This window comes from Tarenaya hassleriana, unplaced genomic scaffold (genome assembly GCF_000463585.1).
Source record: "Tarenaya hassleriana unplaced genomic scaffold, ASM46358v1 Cleome170, whole genome shotgun sequence".
NCBI classification, from domain to species: domain Eukaryota; kingdom Viridiplantae; phylum Streptophyta; class Magnoliopsida; order Brassicales; family Cleomaceae; genus Tarenaya; species Tarenaya hassleriana.
Window position 1 is genome coordinate 92,632 of NW_010965123.1, and position 26,186 is coordinate 118,817.

At 41.5% G+C, this 26,186-nt stretch overlaps 1 pseudogene; it reads right to left on the minus strand.

Annotated features, from left to right (window-relative positions):
• The window catches only part of LOC104810197, a 75,590-nt pseudogene that overhangs the window by 12,513 nt on the left and 36,891 nt on the right, over positions 1-26,186 (minus strand).

The following is a 26,186-nucleotide window of genomic DNA, read 5'->3' on the forward strand; positions in this document are numbered from 1 at the left end:
AAATCAAAACCGAAATCCAAGTTAGGGTTCAAACATACCCAAAACACATACGAATCCCTAACCCTTAGTCGTGGATCTACTCACGGTTCATAGAAAACAACAAAAAGTTCTGAGAAAAAGAGATAAAAGAGAGGAAAGAAAGGCTCATGCAGATGTCTAGTCTCCATGATCGAATCTTCCTTCTTCTTCCCGAAATCCCGTGAACTTCTATTCTTCTCTCACCAAAAGCTCTCCAAAAGTCTGTATCTAAGTGTTCTCTAAGGTTCTCCTTGTACTAGGACGTGGCTAGGTATTTTTTATAACCCTAGGGCGACTCTCAAGAGTCCTATTCCCATTCTGATGCTGAAAATCGCGAAACAAGGTTTTTGACTGGATCCGGGCCGATTCCAGGTGGATCCGGACCGGATCCAGATTCCTGGAGTCGAATTCTGCGTTCTTGATCCGGACCGGATCCAGTTGGATCCGGCCCTGCACTGGCATTTTTCTAGTCTTCACGAATTCGCTCATAACTTTCTACTCCAGTGTCGGATTTACGTGATTTTGGTGTCTACGTGAAGCTCTTGAAGAGCTCTACCCAATGGTATAAGTCTCGTACGATTTAGACCTCTGTAGAGAAAGTTGTTGATGTCGCAGCATGAGTACCTCATCCGGACTTCTCCTTTAAGGCTCCAAATAGCTCCTTTTCGAGTCCAATCGTCTTCGAAACCTGTAACTCTGCAAAACTAAAGTACAACCGGGTTTTGTGTCCTAACACGCCTAGAATATCTATGAATGCATGTGATTATCCTGTGAAACCTAGACAAACTCTCATCAAAATATAGAGAAGAATAGGAGTTATCTGTCATCGACTTAGATGAGCTAAACGAGGAGCAAGCGGAGCAAGGAAACCATGGAACGCACAAAGGAGCTGAGGAGCACAAAGGAGCCAAGGAGGAGGACAAGCAAGGAGAGACAACCAATGAACCAGTCTTTCCGATCATTCCCGATCCACCACTCACAAGGGAACGAGCAAGGAGCCTGCGTTCAAGAATCAACAAGTTCGTGGCCAAGACCCTTGAAGACAATCCAAGAACCGAAGAAGCTTGCGGATTAAGCAACAAGAGCCTGCTCGTTTTTGAGCTCTTGTTGTCCAACATCTGATTCATCATCATTCATTGTGGAACACCTGAATAGCCACGACCCTACCTGAATTTTGTTGCCTCAACAAGCTCTTGAAGTCAAGAAGTCTGATCCCAATCCCTCATAACCGTTAGAGAATCCTGGAGCATCATTCATGGGAGCTTTGGCTAGATTTCTGCAGAATTGAAGACTTACCATAGGTGAATTGGAGATTGATTTCTTGCCATATTCATCACTAGCCGTTACAAGGAGATTGCTGCAGAATTCTTGTTTCCTTTTATGTATTTTCGCCATCTTTCTTTTCCTTTTCTTGTTGCATGAAATTTTCCTCTTTTCCTTTCACTTGTTAGCCTATTTAAAGGCTGCATCTATGTCATTTTTCAGCAGACTTTTCAGAAATAAAAATTGGAGCATTTGTTCTTCTTATTCTCGTGTTGTCTTGAGTAAATACAAGCAATTTCGAGTTTTTTCTTTGTGTTAAGGTTTGAGAGAGATTCCTAAGCCCTAGCCAAAGAGTTAGTGACGAAATCAAAGAGTTTTCCATCCCTCTTTGTGGTGTCATCTATTCCATTCCATTCCATTCCTCTTGAAGTGTAATCTGAGTGCTCATAAGTCTAGAACACTTCTCCACTATTTTCTCTTTGGAATCATTCGGTGAGAAGCTCCTAAGCCTACCGAATCTCCAAACTATCTGAGCCTTGCTCCATTGGACAACCGTGCGTGTATCATTTTTGGTATCAGAGCCCGGTTCAAGGCCACATGCAAGGTAACACTGTTGATTCGATTGTATTCTTGTTATTTTGATTTTGTGTGTGTTTGTGCAAGAAAAATGGCTGAGAACGCAGAGAACACTCAAACTGCAATCCTACCAGTCCTGCAACGCCTAGAGGAACGTTTAACACGTTTAGAAGAGGCACCCCGAAGAATGCAACCCATTAGGTTCAATGTGCAGCCCAACAATGAAAATCTTGATCCGGATCCACGGGATGCACAACCACGAAGGGTGCAAAATCAGAGGGCTCGTGAAGAAGGTGGCGATGAATCTGATAATTCTGTTCAGAATAGAAAGAGAAGAAACAATAGACACCAAAGGCATATTGAGGAGGAAAGTGATGAAGAAGATGTGCCTAGGAGGCCACAAAGAGCTCCAAGGCACCAGGGTACAGATTTGAAACTCAAACCTCCTACTTTTGTTGGTAAAGTTAACCCTGAAGCTTATCTCGATTGGGAGAGGCGGATGGAAAATATTTTCGATTGTTATACATATACCAAACAGAGAAAGGTTCAGTACGCGGCGGCTCAACTCACGGACAATGCACTCACATGGTGGGACCGAGAAATAGCCGAAAGGAGACGTTCTCAATATGATCCAATAATCTCCTGGAGAGAAATGAAACATCTCATGAGAAAGAGGTATGTTCCACCTTCCATCGGGATTTACATAGACGATATCGTAAGTTGGCGCAGGGGAACAGATCAGTTGAAGACTACTTTGAGGAGTTTGAGCATCTTCGGAATCGATTAGAGATAGAAGAGGATGATGAGACTGTTATGGCTCAATTCCTAGACGGACTACAAGAACGCATTATATTGCAAGAAAGGTAGAAAGACAAGTTTACCATGATATTCATGACCTTTTACATCTTGTTGTGCAAATAGAGCAGCAGATACACAAGAAATAAGCTAGGACAAACCGGTCCAGAATGCCTAACAATGTGTATCCGAGAACCGAGAGCAAAGGACACAACATGCCCACCTCAAAATCTGTTCAGGAGGATCCAAAGAACAAAGGAAAGGGTATTGCCACATCCAAAGGTGAAACATCTGTAGGTAACAAATCTAACACTCCGAGCCATGAGATTGTTTGTTACAAGTGCAGGGGTCGAGGACATTATGCTCGTGATTGTCCAAACAAGCGTATAATGGTCATCACCAAGGCTGGAGATTATGATTCTTTGGATGAGGAAGAGGTTGAAAATCTGGAAGAAGATGTTGAATATCCGGATAGTGGGGAACTACTTGTCACACGACGAGTCTTGAGCACCATGACTTCCCCAGAAGAAACAGCACAACGTGAAACCATTTTCCACAGCCGTTGTACCGTGAAGAACAAGGTATGTGGGTTAATCATAGATAGCGGTTCCTGCACTAATGTTGCTAGTGTTTACATGGTGAAGAAGCTAGGGCTCGAAACGGAAAAGCATCCCCACCCTTATAAGCTACAGTGGCTGAACAACCAAGGAGAGCTTAAGGTGAATGAACGGGTGAAAATCTCGTTTACATTGGGAGATACCAAGATGAGGTAATGTGCGATGTGGTTCCTATGCAAGCTGGTCATGTTCTCCTTGGAAGACCATGGCAATTCGACCGAGAGGTTAAGCATGATGGTAGGACAAATCACTACTCTTTCATGTTTAATAAGCGTAAGATTTCATTAGCACCTTTTAGCCCTTTACAAATACATGAAATGCAATTGAGGTTGTCTAAGGAAGTTGAGGATAGCAAGAAACCGAATTTCTATGTCAAACCGAGCATGGTAAGTAAAGCTTTGGTTGATGAACGAGTTGTACTACTCATGGTCTTTAAAGATGTTTTGAGTACAGGATTCGAAGAGAAAGAGCTTCCTTCCGAGATCACACGGATTCTAGAGCGGTTTAAGGATGTATTTCCGGAAGAAACTCCACCGGGGCTACCACCAACGAGAGGAATCGAGCATCAAATCGATTTGATCCCGGGAGCACCTCTTCCAAACAGACCCGCGTATCGAATGAACCCCGAAGAGACCAAAGAGCTACAAAAACAGGTACAAGAGTTATTGGAAAAGGGTTATATTCGTGAAAGTTTGAGTCCATGTGCAGTTCCCGTTTTACTCGTCCCAAAGAAAGATGGAACATGGAGGATGTGCGTGGATTGTCGGGCTATCAACAATATCACAGTCAAATACCGACATCATATCCCGCGTTTGGACGACATGTTGGACGAGCTTAGTGGAGCCACTATCTTCTCAAAGGTAGATTTAAAAAGCGGCTATCACCAAGTCAGAATGCGCGAAGGTGACGAATGGAAAACCGCATTCAAAACGAAGCATGGGCTGTACGAGTGGTTAGTCATGCCCTTCGGCTTAACCAACGCACCAAGTACATTCATGAGGCTCATGAATCATGTCCTACGAGCCTTCATTAGTAAATTCGTTGTGGTTTATTTCGATGATATTCTGATTTATAGCAAATATCTTGTCGATCATTACGTCAAAGGTCCTGCGTAACAGGAGGACTATAAAAGCGTGTATGAGGTACGAAATGAATCATGTGCTGGATTGTAGATAGTCAAGACGGGATTTGTACCTCTCGTAAAAGAGAGAGATATCGCTGGGCCCCTCGTGTGAGCGAGACTGTAGAAATGTGTGGCCGCACTATAGACGAACGTCGTCTATTTCAGACAGTCAAACTCAGTGAACGAGAAAGCAGTCGAATCAGATAAGGTGGCTTGTCCATGCCTTATATTCGACATATGATATCATGATACAAAAGGATCATCAAACGGAATCATCGTTGGCGTTCGTAGGATCACGAACAAACTCTATTCGAGATAGGTAGTCATAGTGTCTTGCTAGAGACCGCCTATGACTTGTGTAACCGAAATAAGAGATTTCGTGTTATACTGCTATATCGGATGAGCCTACAGGGTCACACACACAGGAAAGGACGAATGCGCGAGAAGAGACGAGAAAATCCCGGTGGAGCGGAGGCCAGACCGACCGGTCCAGAAGGTCTGGACCGATCGGTTCAGCTAACCCAGACCGATTGATCTAGACGTAGACCGGTCGGTCCAGAGGTAACGTATAAGGTCCAGAAATTGTTCTAGACCGGTCGGTCCAGACGTTAAGCTCCAGACCGATCGGTCCAGACGTCGGAATTTACTAAACTCGCTCTAATTAGGGTTTTAAAGGGAAGAAACTTTGGGGAACGCCACCCAACTCTTTTGGGACGATTTTCAGACCCTAGGGAGAGGTTTGGAGAGTGATAAAGCTAAGAGAAAGATCCCTGAAACCCTTGCGTAAAGAAGAAAGCGTTCTTCAGTCCTAGCAGACAAGTTCCAACCGTTGGAATCCTTTCCGCCGTGTGGATACGTGTAGAGGGCAAGGTATTCTTCCTGCCTACAGTGATCAGACGCGTTCTTCGATTGATACAGGCCCCGGATCGATTGAGGTAAGCGTTCTAACGTTTCTACAAGATCATGCATGATAGGTTTTAGGGTTTCATCAAAATTTTTGTTTTTCATCCGCTGCGCAAACCCTAGAACTGATCTCTTAGGAATTAGATTCGCTCTTGAGATCCCAGGAAAACCCAACAAAATCGATTTGATCCCGGAAACACCTCTTCCAAACAGATCCGCGTATCGCATGAACCCCGAAGAGACCAAAGAGCTACAAAAACAGGTGCAAGAGTTATTGGAAAAGGGTTATATTCATGAAAGTTTGAGTCCATGTGTAGTTCCCGTTTTTACTCGTCCCGAAGAAAGATGGAACATGGAGGATGTGCGTGGATTGTCGGGCTATCAACAACATCACAGTCAAATACCGACATCCTATCCCGAGTTTGGACGACATGTTGGACGAGCTTAGTGGAGCCACTATCTTCTCAAAGGTAGATTTAAAAAGCGGCTATCACCAAGTCAGAATGCGCGAAGGGGACGAATGGAAAACCGCATTCAAAACAAAGCATGGGCTGTACGAATGGTTAGTCATGCCCTTCGGCTTAACCAACGCACCAAGTACATTCATGAGGCTAATGAATCATGTCCTACGAGCCTTCATTGGTAAATTCGTTGTGGTTTATTTCGATGATATTCTGATTTATAGCAAATGTCTTGTTGATCATGTGACACATCTTGAGCTAGTCATGGAGACCTTCCGAAGAGAGAAACTTTATGCTAATCTCAAGAAGTCCACATTCTGCACTAATGAGGTTGTCTTTTTAGGATTTGTTGTGAGTTCACAGGGGTTACGTGTAGATGAAGAAAAGATCAAAGCAATCTGAGATTGGTCATCCCCTACAATCGTCGGACATGTGCGGAGCTTCCATGGCTTGGCTAGCTTCTACCGTCGGTTTGTTCGTGACTTTAGCAGCCTTGCAGCCCCTCTTACGTCCATCATCAAGAAAGATAAGCCATTCGAGTGAGGAGAAGCGCAAGAGAAGGCATTCAACACGTTAAAGGAGCAACTCACGAGGGCACCCGTCTTAGTCCTTCCCGACTTTGACAAGGTATTTGAAATAGAATGTGATGCATCCGGTGTGGGTATTGGAGTTGTTTTGATGCAGGAGAAACGACCCGTGGCCTACTTTAGCGAAAAGCTAAATGGAGCAACACTCAACTATCCCAAATATGACAAGGAGCTATATTCTTTGGTGCGAGCATTACAAACGTGGCAACACTACCTATTGGCGAAGGAGTTCATCATACATACGGATCACGAGACCCTCAAGCAACTCAAAGGACAGACTACGCTCAAGAAGAGGCATGCGAGGTGGATGGAGTTCATTGAGGCATTCCCATATGTGATCAAGTACAAGAAAGGCAAGGATAATGTGGTGGCAGATGCACTCTCAAGGAGGCACACTCTTATCACCACCATGGAGGCAAGAATGCTCGGCTTTGAGCATATCACAGGCCTGTACTGCGACGATCCAGAGCTCGGGGATATCTATGAGGGGTGCAACAAAGGAGCATATGGATCATTCTACAAGGAAGGCGATTACTTGTTCCGAGAGCGCAGATTGTGCATTCCACAATGCTCAATGAGGGATCTCATTCTTCAAGAAGCGCATGGAGGAGCACTCATGGGACACTTTGGCGTGGACAAGACACTCGCTGTAGTAAAGGAGCATTTCTTTTGGCCACGTCTCAAACGGGATGTCGAACGACATTGTGCTCGATGTGTTCAATGCCATCAAGCGAAGTCTAAGACACACCCGCACGGTTTGTATCTTCCCTTACATATTCCTACTTGTCCTTGGACTGACATTTCTATGGACTTTGTTCTTGGACTTCCAAAAATCCGGAACAAAGACTCCATCTTTGTTGTTGTTGACAGGTTTTCCAAGATGGCGCACTTCATTCCTTGTGCAAAGACAAATGACGCCTCTTACATAGTTGATATGTTCTTTAAGGAGATCGTGAGGATTCATGGGCTGCCTAAGACCATCGTTTCTGACCGAGACACGAAGTTCATGAGTTACTTTTGGAAGACATTGTGGAGAAAACTCGGAACCAAGCTTTTGTTCTCTACAACCTGTCATCCTCAAACCGATGGGCAAACGGAGGTTGTCAACCGCACTTTGGGGACGTTGTTACGAGCAGCTATAGGGAGAAACTTGAAGAATTGGCTGGACTCCATTCCCCATGTCGAGTTTGCATACAACCGAGCTATCCATTCGGCAACAAAGCATTCACCCTTTGAGGTTGTCTACGGATTCAACCCCATCACTCCGCTGGATCTCTCGCCTATTCCAAACAAGGAAATGGTCAGCCTTGATGGGCAGCAAAAGGCCGAGAGTGTGATGAAGTTGCATGCAAAAGTCCGGGAGAATATTGCAAGGAGAACGGAACAATATGCACGACAAGCAAACAAGGGGCGAAAGAAGATCACTTTCAATGAGGGAGATTGGGTGTGGCTACATCTAAGGCCGGAGCGCTTTCCAAACAAGAGAACATCCAAGCTAGCACCAAGAGGAGATGGCCCATTCCGTGTGATTGAGAAGATCAACGACAATGCCTACCGTTTGGAGCTTCCCGGTGAGTATAACGTATCTTCTACTTTCAATATAGCTGACTTGCTTCCTTTTGATGCAGGAGATTCTGTTTTGAGGTCAAAACCTTCCCAAGGGGGAGGAGATGATGAGGTCATCCACTTAGATGAGCTAAACGAGGAGCAAGCGGAGCAAGGAAACCATGGAACGCACAAAGGAGCTGAGGAGCACAAAGGAGCCAAGGAGGAGGACAAGCAAGGAGAGACAACCAATGAACCAGTCTTTCCGATCATTCCCGATCCACCACTCACAAGGGAACGAGCAAGGAGCCTGCGTTCAAGAATCAACAAGTTCGTGGCCAAGACCCTTGAAGACAATCCAAGAACCGAAGAAGCTTGTGGATTAAGCAACAAGAGCCTGCTCGTTTTTGAGCTCTTGTTGTCCAACACCTGATTCATCATCATTCGTTGTGGAACACCAGAACAGCCACGACCCTACCTGAATTTTGTTACCACAACAAGCTCTTGAAGTCAAGAAGTCTGATCCCAATCCCTCATAACCGTTAGAGAATCCTGGAGCATCATTCATGGGAGCTTTGGCTAGATTTCTGCAGAATTGAAGACTTACCATAGCTGAATTGGAGATTGATTTCTTGCCATATTCATCACTAGCCGTTACAAGGAGATTGCTGCAGAATTCTTGTTTCCTTTTATGTATTTTCGCCATCTTTCTTTTCCTTTTCTTGTTGCACGAAATTTCCCTCTTTTCCTTTCACTTGTTAGCCTATTTAAAGGCTGCATCTATGTCATTTTTCAGCAGACTTTTCAGAAATAAAAATTGGAGCATTTGTTCTTCTTATTCTCGTGTTGTCTTGAGCAAATACAAGAAATTTCGAGTTTTTCTTTGTGTTAAGGTTTGAGAGAGATTCCTAAGCCCTAGCCAAAGAGTTAGTGACGAAATCAAAGAGTTTTCCATCCCTCTTTGTGGTGTCACCTATCCCATTCCATTCCATTCCTCTTGAAGTGTAATCTGAGTGCTCATAAGCCTAGAACACTTCTCCATCACTATCCCTTGGAATCGTTTGGTGAGAAGCCCATAAGCCTACCGAATCTCCAATCTATCCCGAGCCTTGCTCCATTAGAGAACCGTGCGTGTATCAAGAGTGCATCCAAACATACTTAGAGTGCATCGAAACACGTATAGAGTGTTGAGGAACAAAGGAACCACGAAGAAGCACACATAGAAGACGAAGAGCATGAAGGATCTGAGAGTGAAGCCTTGAGTTTCTTGAGTAACACTCAAGGTGACAAAGCCTCAGATACAAACAGAGGGTTCCAAGATGCTGAAGACATGGATTCAAGTGGAGACTTTGAGAGATCAAATCAGATCAGATGTGACCGTTTGATAGCTTCAAATCTGCTGGAGATTCACTTACATCAAGAGAAATCACAATCTGCTCATACTTAGGATATTTCCTTTTATGTATTCAATCTTGCTTAATTTTCCATGTACATAGGCAGCAGTATTATTCACTTTCCCTATCGTGATCTGTACAGATTTCTATAAATTGTAATTCTAAGTTATCAAAGAAATATACAGAACTAAGTAACCTAATTTGGTTACCTTCTTCCTTACATCTCTTGAGTTCTTCTCTCTTTACCTTGCTTCAGATCATAGTTGCTCGAATTTGGTTAACCTTAGCTCAGATTTCTTTATGGTATCAGAGCTCTAAGGTCCAAATCTAACGTTCTACGGTCTCTACTCTTTCATATTATCTTTTCTGATCCATTTCCCCAAATCTGTTCGGTTGATAATGGAGAATTCCTTGAAACCCATTCCTATCACCTTAAATGGTGAAAACTATTTTTATTGGTCCAAAGCAGTCAAAGCTACACTGAGTAGCAAGGGGTTATGGCACCACATTGTTGAACACGAGTTCCCTTCCTCTCCAGTTTTTGAGACGCAAGAAGGAGTTCCCGTGCAAGTTCCACAAACCCAACAAGCTGCTCGTGTTGAAAGGGCGAAATGGCATCAAGAAGACCAACTAGCCCTGGTCCTTTTGCAAGGATCGCTTGATCAGAATGTGCTCCAATCCTACATAGCCCTGGATTCAGCAAAAGCTTTGTGGGACGCACTCAAAGATGTCTACGGTAACTTATCAAACATTAGCCGTATTTATGAAATCAAAAAGAAGTTGTCTATGTTGCAACAACAAGGCCGGCCTTTTAACAAGATTCAAGGCGACTACACAGCTCTTTGGAATGAATTGGAAGAGATTAGACCTGTCACGATGGATGCTAAAATAGTGCTGGAACGTGCCGAGGAGGATAAGGTGTTTGGGCTTCTGCTTACATTGGATACATCCTACAATGATTTGGTGTATCATATTCTACGCCAAACCAAACTTCCGCCCTACTCCGAGGTATGTATGATGATCAAACGTGAAGAGGGTGGCAGAAACTTGTTTGCAGGCTCCCTTGAGATGGCACACTTCACCAAACGGTACCCAGCCTCACGGGAGAAGAGGACGTTGCTGTGTGATCACTGCAAGAAACCGGGACACTCCAAAGATAGATGTTGGATTCTTAATCCGCACCTCAAACCCTCTCGTTACAAAGATCATACTCCCATGAAAGGAGCAGCCTTAAGTGCCGGCAATACCATCTCCTTCTCTCAAGAAGAATTCAAGCAATTCGTCCTTGCAATGAAGGAGAAGGATAGTGGTAACTTCTCTTCTCTTCTAACACCTCATATTGTGATTGATTCTGGTGCTACCTCACACATGTTTAAGGATAAACATCTGTTTCTTAGTATTGATAAGTCCTATGGCATGGTTACTGTGGCTAATGGTAAGTTCGTGCCCATTGAAGGCAATGGAACCGTTAAGTTATTTGGTATTGAATTTCAGGCTCTCTATGTCCCACAATTCAGTACAAATCTCTTGTCTATTCCTAAATTTGTTGAAGACACCGATTGTCGGGTTATTTTTTATGCTAACCAAGTGTTGTTTCAGGATACTAAATCTGAGCAACCTTTTGGCAAAGGAATAAAGAAGGGCAACCTCTACTATGTTCAAGATTCGAATTGTTTTCCTCATTCTACATTTCATGTTTCTGATTCTGTTTGGCATGCTCGGTTAGGCCATCCACATAATAAGGTTTTACGTTTACTTTTTCCTCAAGCAAAAGACATTGTTACTCATGGACATTGTGATGCTTGTGTGCTTGGTAAACATTGTCGCTATGTTTTTCCGACATCCACAACAACTTATGACAATGCTTTTGATTTGGTACATTCTGATGTATGGACTTCGCCAATCTTTTCAAGAGATCACTACAAATACTTCGTTACATTCATCGATGAGAAAACAAAATTTACTTGGTTATATCTCATGAAAAACAAGAGTGATGTTTTCGAAATTTTCAAGACATTTCTCGCTTTTGTTACTAACCAATTTGCTACAAAGATCAAATGCTTAAGAACAGATAATGGCGGGGAATATACAAGTACTGCTTTCCGGAGCTTTCTTAATCAACATGGTATCATTCATCAACGATCATGCCCTAATACACCGCAACAAAATGGAGTTGCGGAACGGAAGAACCGCCATCTGATGGAGGTCACTCGAACACTCCTTTTTCACCGAAATGTGCCCAAAACATACTGGAGTGATGCGGTCAAAACAGCATGTCACCTTATCAACAGACTTCCCACACAAGTTCTTCGGGATAAGTCTCCCTTTGAGGTACTCTATCACCGTAAAGATTCTCTTGACCACTTACGTGTTTTTGGCTGTGTGTGTTATTTGTGACTCTTTCCCATGATGCAATCTTCACAGAATTGCAGGTCTTTGATTCTGGTTTTGTCCAACAATCCTTTTTGAACCATAAGCTGCAATCCTTTGTTGCTCATATGCCCAAATCTTCTATGCCACAAGAGTGTATCATCTTTAACTCTAGTGATGTTCACTTCACCTTCCAGAGTCTCATCTTAAAGAACATACAGTCCTTGTTCCAGATTTCCACACATCAACATTGTAGAACCTTTAAATACTTGAAGCTTGCCTCCTTGTGATTTGTAAAATATCCCGAGACTATCCAATGAACCTAGAGAGATCAGATTTAGTTTTAGTTCAGGTATATATCTTACCTGACTTAGAATTCTGATCTTCCCGTCATGAAACTTAATCTTGATATCTCCCATGCCTTTAACCTCGCATGAGCCATTGTTACCCATTAACACCTTTCCGCCTTCACTCTCTTTGAAGGTGGTAAACCAATCCCATCTTGGTGTCATGTGATATGTGCAGCCAGAGTCTAAAATCCATTGCTTCCCTGGTTCCCTGTCGGAGACAGTCAACACTTCTGTCTCCATTTCATTTCCAGACGTTGCAGCCACTTCTCCAGCTTGGGTTCCTTGATTTTCCAGGAATTTCTTCCTGTTCCTACATTTCCTTTTGAAATGCCCTTCTTTTCCGCAAAACCAGCAGCCAGTTTCACTTTTAACCTTCGGTTTCCCTTTCCCTTTCCCTTTGGCTTGCTTTCCCTTTTGGTTCTTGAAGTTCCTTTTACCAGGCTTCCCTTTTACCAGCAAACCCTCTCCCGAGCTAATCTTGGTCTTGGCCCTGAACTCTAACTCTTTGGAGTAAATCGCGGATGTGATATCATCCAAGGTTATATCTTCTTTTCTGGAAAATCTTATAGTATCCTTTAATGATTCATATCTCTCTGGTAAAGAGTTCAGGAGATACATAATCTGGTCTTCCTCTGTGATATCTACCTGGAGAGTCAAGAGATCTCCTATCAATTTCAAAAATGTATCCAGATTTTCTTCCATTTGTTTGGATTCATCCATCTTATACCCACAAAGTTTCTGCTTCAGATACATCTTATTCGGCAATGTTTTGAGCACCAATTCACGTTCCAAAGCCTTCCAGATACCCTCAGCTAGTTGCTCAGTCTTTTACCTTCCTCATCACCTGGTCTCCTAAACATAGGAATATCAGGTTACGAACCCTTTGACTCTTTTCGAGTCTTGCCTCCTGAGGAAAAATTCCTCCTTTCTTAATTGCTGGAATTTATTTTCCTTCTCTTTCTGTTTTTATTTATGTTTCATCAGATTCACTAATTTGTTCTTCCTTTCCGAACACATATCCCTCCACCAGAGTATCATTCAATTGTAAGATATTCAAGCTTGCTAAGATCTTATCTTTCCATAACGAGAAATCGACCTTACCGCCATATTTCTCAACATCCAACTTCACCACCATTGGAGCGATGTCATTTCTGATCGGGGTTTCTTTCAGACGGTGTCTGTAGTTCAATTCCGATCCAAGTCTTCGATCTTGCAAGAATGAAGTTCCCGTTGTCGAGACCGTGCTCTGATACCAATTGTAATTGCGCAATTACAGATTCTCTCAAACTCCAATGACACTCGATGAATCAAAGCCGAATGTTAATGAACAAAGAACACAACAGATTTTACGAGTTCAGATCTTTAGATCCTACGTCTCGGCCAAGTAGCTTGGCGAATTCACTAGAGGTGATTGAGTTACAGCTTGAGTGAATTACAACGCTCTCCCGAAACCCCAATCGTAAGAACCCTAGAAAGAAAGACCCAAAAGGAAAAAGAATTACAGTGAGAAAGAAGAAGATCGATTACTCCGTTATAATACTAGAGCTCGTTACAACGAAAAAATAACTAACTTCCCAGCTGAAATTACCCCTTAGTCCTTAAGCCTTTACAAAGATAAAAAAGAGAAGCAGAATTAAGGGGAGGATCGCGTGCTGTGGAGGGTGAGATTCCTAAGGGTGGTTATCACATATGTATACATACTAGCTGCTTGTATAGGTTGTTTAATCATTAGTGTGTTAGTGGGTTGGTTATATATATAGCCAGCGTGTTTTTCTGCAAGGGGTATCAGAAATCTTAAGAGTATTGTGATTGGAGAGGTTAATAGAGAGTGGTGTTCCTCTCTAAACCTTGGTGGGGAATGGAGAGTGGTGTTCCTCTCTAAACCTTGCTGTTGTTTCCTTTTTTTGGGTATTTCCTTAACACAAATCAGTATTATCCTTACAAGGTTCTATCAGGAAAACACAATATCACGGATTTTCTTTTTCAGACTCTTTTTTATAATCAAAATGTGGTATTTCTATTCTTATAACTTATACAAAAGCTTTTCAAACCTATACAAGATAGGTGAAAAGCCAATACAACCAAAAGAGATCTTGTGACCGGTATCGTCCCGATCTAGTGGTTAACAAGAGATTCCTAATTGGATTAGATTATAGTAATTCTTTAAGCTTTCTTCTTCTTCTTCTATAATCATAGAATCTCTCTGTCCATCAAGGACATATATTCAATCAATCCAGAATGTTGAAACTATACCTCAACGTCAGGAATAGCGCGATCAGTTTGGAACTGGAAGAAAGAATTCCGAAGCAGATACGCAGGATCACCATCTTCAGACCGCAACTGATTAAGAAGCATGTTATAGCTCAAGTGGAAGGCACTGAAAAAACAAAGGAAAATAATCGTCAACACATATGTAAAATAACCAAAACTCTTCAAGTAACATCCACTAAATCAACACGCCGAGGGGTAACATTCATTCGACTGAATCGACTGGGTATCTATGGGTAATATTCAAAAGATTTGACATTAACAGAATCAAGTAAACCTTTGTCCATGAACTCCAGGGGGACATTATGAATACCTTTAACACTTACACAGCATATTACCTGTTTAAAGAATCAGAACTTCCTTTGAGCATTGATTTAGCAATAGCAGGTTTCATCTTCTCATCAACCATGAAGGTACAGGTACCACGCTTGTCAATGCCTCGACGTCCGGCACGACCACTCATTTGTATGTACTCTCCACTAGATAACCATCTGAACTTGTCTCCATCAAACTTATGCACATTTGTAAATACAACTGTTTTTGCAGGCATGTTCAATCCAATACTGAAAGTCTCTGTTGCAAACAAACACTGAATGATGATAAGTCAGACTTATGAAACAGAAAGAAAACTAGGAAGAGTGAACAAAAAGCCAGAATGGGGGGAAACTCGACAAAGAAAGTCATTGATGCATTTCCAAGAAGAAAATGAACACAGAAGGTCTGAAAATCCACGTTACCAGTTAGAGTTCGACAAATTTATAATACGTGTCTTCAACTTATTAATATAGGATAAAGAAAATTAATTTCATGCCACAAGTTACAGTAGCCACTAAGTTTGAAACATGACCTCTAGAAAGGGGTTTTATCAAAAATACCCCTATTATGCTACAAAGACTTCACAGCATACCCCTATAAAAATAAAAATAAAAACTACTTCAAAACATACCTTTATAATTATGTTATTCCCAAAATATCCATTGGCGTGGGTCCCAATGACAGAAACATTAATGAAAAGAGAGAGAGAAAAGCAGTTTTCGATTTCCTAGGAAAAAATTTAAATATTTTAAAAATTTTAAAACTCCCTCCATCACAAAAAAATAAATATTTTCGCGTGAATTTTAAAAATTTTCGGTGTGACCAGTGTGACTAGTGTGACCAATGTGACCAATATGACTAGTGTGACCAAAACTAAAATTTGAACGGTGTTACCAGTGTGACCAATGTGACTAGTGTGACCAGTGTGACCAATGTGACTAGTGTGACCAAAACTAAATTTTGAACGGTGTGACCAGGGTGACTAGTGTGACTAGTGTGACCAGTGTGACCAAAATTAAATTTTAAACGGTGTAATCAATATGACGTACCTTTGTTTTCGTTGTCAATCCGTTCCATTATCGCTCCGAACATTTATTTGAAATTAAATATGCACCTCTTGCATATTCTTCGACAGATTTGCTATGCATCTATCTCATTTTCATAAAAAAACCACACGATTCACTCTAACAATCATAAAACTCAAACCCAAAACACAAAGTTCATGCATCGAACCAATCTCTTGTATTAATGAACTTACCTTCAATTCTTGTCATTTGTTCTGTCTTAGATCGACTCAAAAAGAAGATATGAGGTCGTCGGTCAAGATATGCTCAACGAAATAACCATTTTTCGTTTGTTTTTCTATGTATAAAAATGAAATGAGAAGGGAGAAAATGGAAGAGTTGAGAGAAAGATAAGAGTGGAGAGAGAAAATTAAGAAAGAAATGAAGAGTTGTCAAAGAATAAAAACGAGAGAGATGAATTCAAAATGAAAAGAGGAGTATCACGTTACTTTTGTGAGAGGGTTAATTATGTCTTTTTTTCCTTTTATTTTTTTTTCTAAAATTTTAGGGTTTTGAAAGGTATACCATGAAGTCTTTATAGCAAAGTAAGGGTATTTTTGCTATATTGCCCTCTAGAAACTTAGTATTAGACCAACAACAACACAATGAACTTCATATGGGATAATCATATGAAGTCAAGACAAATAGTATAGAATCTATAGATAACCTTGTGGCTAATTGATCTACCTTTATAAGACCTTGAAATAATAACTCAATTACTTCTTTCAAAATTGGAAGCAAACCAGAATGGTGCACACCTACACCGCGTTTTAAGATCGGTAAAATATTAACAACCTGCAATCAACGAAAGTCAGGGATCAAGTCAAATTGGCCAAGGGACAGATATTAATGAGAGCAAGAAACAAATTTGAAACAACCCTCATCCAAATAAAGATTGAACTGACCATTGTAGACCACAAGATTCAAAGAATTGCAGATCTTACAAAATTGTTGAATGAATAATAGAAAAAAGGGGAAAATGGCAAATAAATACATCAATTTGGTAAAAACTTATCAATAAATACATCAATTTGTAAACTGCCAGATTAATATATGAAATTGCAATTTTTTGGCAAAATCCTACAAGGACGCTGACGGTAACGTTTTTCGTTAAATGATGCTGACCTGACTTGCTTAATTTTATTAAGTAGACTCCACATCAGATTTTTATGCCATATCAGCAGCCGGTTAATAAATTTCAATCGAAATCAGATTATCTCGGTTTGGATACAACCGAATACCGAAACCGGTCGAGATGAAAAAATAGATAACCATTTAACCTAAGTGAAAGTGAGAAAAAAAAAGGTAAAATCGAAAGATAGCAGGTGAAAGCGCGAAGAGGGTTTTCGGCCGAGGGTGTAATCGTCGTCGGTCTGAAAGTTCACCGGTGATTTCGTCGGAGGTGCTTCACCGTCGATTTCGTCGGAGGTGCTTCAAAGGTAAGAGATTCTATTTCTGATTTTCATCTCCATTCTCTGGAATTTTTCGATTCTGAATGTTCGATTCTGATTTTGAAATCGGATGTAATCGACGGGGGTTTTGTTTTTCAAACTGAAATCGACAAGGACCCGAAGCTTTTGTTGGTGAAGTGACGGTGAAACATGGGGTAAGTTAGATATAAAATTTCTGAATATCATTTGTTTGGTTTAGGAAAATTGTGTAATCGACAGTGATTTTTGGATCATTGTTTGCTCATTTTGTAGGAAAGTTAAAATAAATTTCCATATGGGAGGGTTTATGGCATTCATTGATGAACGTTGGACTTATGTTGGTGGATTTGTGGAGAAAGGGGTAGAGATGGATCCGGATTATTTTTCTTGGTTTGTATTCGAAGATTTCGTGCATTCAAGAAAATTTGATGCTCCAATCTGTGAGATGTGGTATAAATTACCACATCAGAGTCTTGAGGAGAAGAAAGTAATTCTGGATAATGTTGATTTTGGTATGCGAGAAATGTATAATTTAGCTACCATGGAGGGAGAGTTGGATGTTTATATTGATCATGAGTTATCGGTAGCAAAACTAGTCACTCCTGAGAAATCAAAGAATGATAAGGGAACCGAAGAAGTAGGTTGTGTTAGAAGGATTGAGTTTAGGTTGAAGTTGTTGAATTGCAGAAAGAGAGAGACATGGGTGTTGGTGCAGAAGATGTAGGTAATGTTAATGCCGATGTTGGAGTCGAAGCGGGTGGTAGTGTTGATGATAATGTTGGGGTTGAAGCGGATGATAATGTTGAACCTGATGCTAAACCTGAGGCTGAACCTGAGGCTGATGTGAATGCAGAAACTGATGCAAATTCCAAGCTTGATGATGAAACTATTACTGCGATATTTAGAGAGATTGAGTTGAAGGAATATGCCAGAAACTGCGAAGAGTATGTTAGTGATGAAGAATATGTTGATAATGAGAATGTGTGTCCAGGAACTCCGCTGGGTACAGATGAAGAATTGACATCTATTGTGGAAAATTGAGAGGCTTTAAGTTCAATTTGAAACATCAAAGGACAAATAATAAGCAGATGATGATCTATTAGCCACACCATTAGAGCAGTGCCAGAGGAGAATATAGATATCGTCAGACTACCTTTACAAGCAAATTAAACGAAGAAACAATATGGAAGAAATAAAAAGTTAATACAATTTGACAACAATTCTAATTCCAGATCATCTTATATGTATAAGATAGGCCATCCACATTAATATAAGAAACACAGAGCCAATGTTTCTACCAAAATTCCCTTTTTTCCAGCAGAAATAGAGAGCACGAAAATACTAAGCATTTCAGGATTCTTTTTGGCCCACAGAAACCAAACTCAAAATGTCAACCCATTAACATGAAAAAAATGGTAAGTACGATTCGCTATATCTGCAATGAAAGTTCTCTGCTATATGAAAAAATCACCAGAAAAAAGAACAAAACAGGAAAATCTAACCTGCATTGCAAGTGCCTCACATTCTTTCTTGCTGAAACTGAACAATATCACATGATCATATTGACGCATAATGATCATCTTTACCAATTTGAAGATGTCATTTTCTTCACCAAGTTTGTGATAAACCTTTTCGGGTTTAAACGAGGAAGAAGAAGAAGGCAGGAGGAAAAGAAACACTGCAAGGAAAGGTGGTGGGGCCTCATTCTGGAGAGAAGGAGCAGGGAACGACCAAGGGGCAGCTGCAGGGGAACATTCCTGGCAGAGAATAATCATGGGAGCGTATTCTGTTATGCAGGAACGTGTGGCGAAATTTGTTACGGACGCCACCTCAACAATCTGTTGCTAGGTGTGCCGCTATATATATTTACGCCTTTTCATCTTTTTAGGGTATCTGAAAAATCTGGAATCTTGTGTATGGGAAAGAGAGGTATGACTCTCTGAATCCTGTATTTCTTCTTGGTTTTTGGAATACAAGCGGCAGTTTATTAACTTTGTTCTAACAAATCTGGTATCAGAGCACGGATCCACCATGCCTCCCAAAGAACAGCAACGTTTGGAGCAATTGGAAGATCTGGTGACCTCGAAACTGGGTGTGTTTGAGGTGTCCATGGGGGAACTCAGAGGAAACATGGGTGAGCTCCGTGGAAACATTTCTCAAATCCAAATAGATGTGGGTAAAATGCAAGCTATGGGCCAAATCATGGAGATACTGGGATTACAGAGCCCTGAACAAAGTAACGGTGCCGGACAAATTCCCAATTCCCATGATTAATCAGCTCCTCGACGAATTATATGGGGCAACAGTGTACTCCAAATTCGACTTGCGTTCGGGATATACACAAGACTGCTTTCCGGACCCACGACGGCCATTACGAATTTCTCGTGATGCCATTTGGCCTTACAAATGCTCCAACGACGTTCCAGTCAATGATGAATCAGGTTTTTCGACCTTATTTGCGACGCTTCATGCTTGTATTTTTTGATGACATCTTGGTTTACAGCCGGACATTAGAGGACCATATTTCACACCTCGGATCAGTATTAGCAGTCTTAGCCGAGAACAGCCTCTTTGCTAACCAAAAGAAATGCCAATTCGGACGGGACAACATTGACTATCTCGGTCATGTGATCACATCACAAGGGGTTACGACGGATCCGGCTAAAACAGAGGCCATGTGCACTTGGTCCTACGCAACCTCTGTTAAAGAATTACGCGGATTCTTGGGGCTCACTGGATATTATCGCTGTTTCGTCAAGCATTACAATACCTTAGCTCGACCTCTCACTGAATTGCTTAAGAAGGACTGTTTTAATTGGACAGCAGAGGCTTCTCGGGCGTTTGATGCTTTGAAGTTGGCTATGTCTACAACACCGGTGTTAAGTTTGCCTGATTTTTCTGATGTTTTCATGGTCGAGGCAGATGCATCAGGGATGGGTATCGAGGCTGTTTTAATGCAGAAGAATAGACCCATAGCGTACTATAGCCATGGACTATCCGCTCGTATCCAGTTAAAGCCTATTTATGAGCGGAAGTTGATGGCAGTAGTGTTGGCAATACAACAATGGCGACATTACTTGTTGGGTCGGCATTTCGTCGTGCATACAGATCAAAAAGCTCTCAAGTTTCTGCTGGATCAGAGAGAGGTTAATTTGGAATACCAGAAATGGCTATCGAAGTTGTTGGGTTATGATTTTGAGATCATCTACAAGCCGGGCATTCAAAACAAGGCAGCGGATGGGTTGTCATGCATTCCACCTACTCCGGGTATGTCGATGCTAACTACCCTGTTTGCTTTGACAGTTCCTTCGGTGCTGCAGCTGGAACAGGTTCGTAAAGAGGTGGAATCTGATCCGTTTTTATCGGATGTGTATGCAAAGCTTCTGTCACAATCTGATGCACCGTCTGGGTATCATATTCGCCATGGTAATATGTTGTTCAGGGATCGATTTGTTCTCCCGCCATCTTCAGGTTTCATTCCTCTGATTCTCCATGAGTTTCATGATGGCCCCATGAGTGGACACTCGGGGTTGTTAAAGACATTGAAGAGGATTCAATCCGTTTTCTATTGGAAAGGTATGAAGGCTGTCATTAAGAAGTATGTTGCGGAGTGTCTAACATGTCAGCGGAACAAATACTCAGAGTCATTTTTGGAAGGAATTGTTGTGTTTGGTGGGAACTCGCCTCAAATTTAGTACGGCATTTTACCCGCAAACCGACGGCCAAACTGAGGTATTAAACCGTTGCTTGGAGACTTATTTGAGATGCTATGCAGGGGGACATCCGCGTACTTGGCTGAAATTTTTGCCTTGGGCCAAATTTTGGTATAACACGTCCTACCATTCGGCACTCAAGTCAACACCGTTTCAAGTGGTGTATGGGAGAGAGCCACCATCCATTCTGAATTTTCATATGGGTACCACTGCCAACTTTGAGCTGGAAAGGGAGCTTTGTGATCGTGACGCGATGTTGGTCAAGTTACGTGATAATCTCGCTCGGGCACAAAATCGGATGAAGCAATATGCGGATGCTTCTCGATGAGATCAATAGTATAATTCTGGTGATTGGGTTTTCTTAAAATTGAGACCGTACCAACAGCAATCAGTGGTTCGCCGGAAGTATCAGAAGCTTGGTGCTCGTTTCTTCGGGCCGTACAAAGTTCTAGATCGTGTCGGGCCAGCGGCTTATCGCCTGCAGTTACCTCCTACTGCTCGCGTTCACAATGTCTTCCATGTTTCTCAGCTGAAGCCGGCGCGAGGTAACACATTTCTGCCTACTCCCTTACCTGACAATCTCACTGCTGACATGGAGATGTTATTGGAACCTGCTGAGTTGCTGGATTGTCGTTACAACCCGCATGGGTTCCTCGAGGTTCTTATTTCATGGCGGAACCTGCCTCGCCATGATGCTTCGTGGGAACAGGCCGAGTGGGTCGCTGGTCAATTTCCTCAATTTCAGCTCGAGGACAAGCTGAAGCTTAAGGCGGGGGGTATTGATAAACCTTTTCGGGTTTATACGAGGAAGAAGAAGAAGGCATGAGGGAAAGAAACACTGCAAGGAAAGGTGGTGGGGCCTCATTCTGGAGAGGAGCAGGGAACGACCAAGGGGCAGCTGCAGGGGAACATTCCTGGCAGAGAATAATCATGGGAGCGTATTCTGTTATGCAGGAACGTGTGGGGAAATTTGTTACGGACGCCACCTCAGCAATCTGTTGCTAGGTGTGCCGCTATATATATTTACGCCTTTTCATCTTTTTAGGGTATCTGAAAAATCTGGAATCTTGTGTATGGGAAAGAGAGGTATGCCTCTCTGAATCTTGTATTTCTTCTTGGTTTTTGGAATACAAGCGGCAGTTTATTAACTTTGTTCTAACAGTTTGCCGAACACTAACCCCTTTTGAAGCTTTACATTCCCTCTTTTCTTGTCAGCCTCCTTAGAAGGAATAAGGGTGTTTATAGATTTTTGGAAGCCTCATGGAATTTTCCGTTTTCGTTGACCATCAAATAAAGACCATTACCTCCGACAGGAAGGACGTAGTGCTGAAGAGGTGTTGGCCGATAATCAGTGTAAACAATGTGTGACATGGTTGTTGGTGAACCTGCAATACGATGACTAAGTTATACCATATGCATTTCCTATTTCTAATTTTGAGTTTTCTGCTATATTCCAGTGCTTCAAGGAAACATCATTAAAATGGAAACCTTGAGCAAGTTAGCACTAATATGAGTCATATGACCAGCTCACTTTGTAGATTCAATTTAAAGAAGTTTAAATCAGCAATAGACATGCATCAATCACACAAACGAACAAAAGCACTACAGCCAAAATCACAAGTTGACATGAAGGAGAGATATCGCAATACATATTATTGATACATTCATACAAGAGAGCAAAATCTAGAGGTGTTAGCAAGGGTAATCACCTTTGCAACCCAATCGGCAAATTCTTTGGCATTGGGCACAGTAGCTGATAGAAACACAAAACGGGAATTCTTCGGAGCCATTACTATGCTCTCTTCCCACACCACTCCTCTCTCCCTATCACGAATGTCATGTACTGATGGAAACCCGAGTCTCCAACACGTGATTAGTTGCTGATTATCAAAGGGAAATCAACAAAACCGAAGGCATTCGAGGTGCCTTTCCTCCAAGAGTTGATAATGAGATCAAAGTCTGCCCTCCATTCATATCAAGGGTTTAATCTTATATACAATCTCAAAACTAAGCTAATTGTTGACAGATGTAGCTCAAATGGTTCAAGACTTGTGCAGAAGAAAAAGAAGTTTGTGTGTTTTATAAGTTTCAGAAAGTTGGATAAGATTATGATGCAGTTATTGTATTTCAGTTTATGTCAGTTACTAAAAGAAGTTTGTATTGAAGTCTGTATTTTATACGTTATGTATGTAAGTAAAAAGGTCAAGGATTTGATTATGATCAATCTCTCCTGAATTCTCATTCCAAATTGAAAACACAAATTCTGGAAACAAAGATTTTAAATCAGAAAGCTTCAGTGGTATCAGAGCAAGGAGATTGTTGCGGACCTGTGAAGAATCATGGAGCAAGGAGACACGTCTGTATCTTCAAATCAGACAAATTCTCCACCAGTTTTCGGTGGCGATGGCTATCAGATATGGGCTGTGAGGATGCAGGCTTACATGGAAGGAGCAGATCTGTGGGAAGTGGCTATGGAAGAAGGCGAAATTTCTCCTTTACCACAGAATCCTACGGTGGCTCAAATGCGGAATCACAGAGAGAATGTTATCAAGAAAGCCAAAGCCAAATCCTGCATATTTTCTACTGTGACACCCAATGTTCTCATTAAAATCATGAAGTTGGGATCAGCAAAATTAATGTGGGATTTTCTGAAAACTGAGTATGAAGGGGATGAGAAGGTGAACAACATGAAAGGGCTGAATCTACTGAGAGATTTTGAAAGACAACAAATGAAGGAGGATGAAACGATCACGGATTATGCTGAACGTCTTGTAAGTATCATCAATAATGTGCGAATCCTTGGCACAGATGTTGATGATGCCAAGATAACACAGAAAATCCTTGTATCTATTCCTGAAAGATTCGAGGCAACTATTTCCACGTTGGAGAACACAAAGAAACTCTCAGACATGAAGCTTCCAGAGATAATAAGTGCTCTTCAAGCACAGGAACAGAGGAGAAAAATGAGGACTGGGGGATCCACAGAAGGTGTAATGCAAGCAAAGTCAAAAGGTAAGGACTCAGAGAAGAAGAAGCAAAAGAAGAAGAAGCAGCAGAATGATGATGTTCCGAAGCAGGGTGAATCAAGTCAGTCTGCAAATGCTAATTACAACTTCTTCACTGATTTGTGCAAGCATTGCAACAAGAAAGGGCATCCCCATTGGCGCTGTTGGAAGAATCCAAATGTCAAATGCAGGGCTCGTGGTAAATTCGGGCATATTGAGAGATTTGCAGAAGTCAAACTCAGCAAAATCAAGAAGCAAAGGCTGCAAATTCAGGTGACACCGATAATATGTTTGTTGCATCGTGTTTTACCTCTAACTCTGTTAAGGAAGGCTGGCTTGTGGATAGTGGGTGTACAAACCACATGACAGGGGATCGAAGTTTGTTTCAGCATTTGGATACTTCTTTCAGTTCGAAGGTGAAAGTTGGAAATGGCGAGTATATTAAGGCAGAAGGTAAAGGAGATGTTTTGATAAAAACTACAGCATGTACTAAGATTCTGTTTGAAGTTTTGTGCGTACCTCTTATTGATCAAAATCTGTTGAGTGTGGCACAATTGATCACTAAAGGGTACATAGTTTTATTCGAAAAGGCAGAATGTATCATTGGAAATGATACAAATCAGAATCTGTTCAGAATAAAGATGAAGGATTAAAGCTTCTCATTCAAACCTGATGATGAAGGCTGCAAAGCTTTATCATCTCAAATGTCAGAAGAGGAAATCTGGCATAAAAGGTTGGGACACTTTCATGGAAAAGGTATCTCACACATGATCAGGTATAATATGATTTTTGGATTACCAGAGAAGCAGATCGAAATTATAGATTGCAGAGTTTGTCCATTGGGCAAACACAGCAGGTTACCTTTTGGCTCCTCTACTTGGAGAGCAAATGAAAAACTCCAGCTTATACACACTGATGTGTGTGGTCCCATGCCGGTGGAATCACTCACTGGAAGCAAGTACTTTATAACGTTTATTGATGATTATTCCCGTATGTGCTGGATATTTTTCATGAAACAGAAATCAGAAGTTGAAGGAATTTTTCAGAAGTTTAAAAACGAAGTCGAAAATGAGAGTGGAACAAGTATCAAGGTGTTAAGGTCAGATAATGGGACTGAATACACCTCAAGCAAGTTCAAAAACATATGTGAAAGTGCTGGAATCAAGCATCAGTTTTCTGTTCCATATGCTCCTCAACAGAATGGCGTAAGTGAACGCAAGAACAGAACAATTGTCGAAATGGGAAGATGTCTTCTGTTTGAGAAAGATTTGCCGAAGAAATTCTGGGCTGAAGCGTCGAACACTGCGGTATTCATCCTCAACAGAGTGACAACAAGAGCTTTATACAAACAAACTCCATTTGAAGTTTGGTATGGCAGAAAACCAAGCTGTGCCAATTTCAAGGTGTTTGGTTGTGTTTGTTTCTCTTACATACCAGATGTCAAGAGAGACAAATTGGATGAAAAGTCTGAAATGGGTATATTTGTTGGGTACAGCCTTATTTCGAAAGCTTACAGAATCTACTTACCAAACTCAAATCGAGTTATAGTAAGTAGAGATGTAAAGTTTCTCGAAAATAAGAAGTGGGATTGGTCAGATGCTGAGGAAACTACACGTGAAGAAGGTAGTACAGAAGTCAATCCACAGGAGGAGATCGAGGTTCAAGAATTTGTGTATGAACTTGATGACATACCAGTTCGTGGAACAAGATCTTTGGAAGAAATATATGAGAGATGCAACACTGCTCTGCTGGAACCTGCAGGGTATGAAGAAGCAAAACAAGACCAGAAATGGAGATTGGCAATGCAGGAAGAGATTGACATGATAACCAAGAATGGGACTTGGTTATTAGTTGACAGTCCTGTAAACAAAAAGGTGATAGGTGTGAAATGGGTATACAGAACGAAGCTGAATTCAGATGGAACCATTAACAAGCACAAGGCCAGACTTGTGGTGAAAGGGTACTCACAAGTTTGGGGAATTGATTATTCAGAAACATTTGCACCAATGGCGAGATTGGATACTGTCAGATTGTTGCTGGCCATTTCTGCTCAAAAGGGTTGGAGAGTGATGCATATGGATGTTAAATCAGCATTTCTAAATGGAGAATTGAAGGAAGAGACATACATTGATCAACCTGAAGGTTTCATCATTGAAGGAGCTGAGGATAAAGTCTATCTGTTGAAGAAAGCGCTTTATGGCCTGAAACAGGCTCCAAGAACTTGGTATGAGAAGATCGATCAATGTCTCAGGAACTTGGGCTTTGGCAGAAGTTTGAGTGAACACACTATGTATATCAAGTGTGGAAGAAAAGCAGTGGTCATTGTATCCATATATGTGGATGATATACTTGTTACAGGAGAAGATGAAGAAGAGATCGGAAAAGTGCA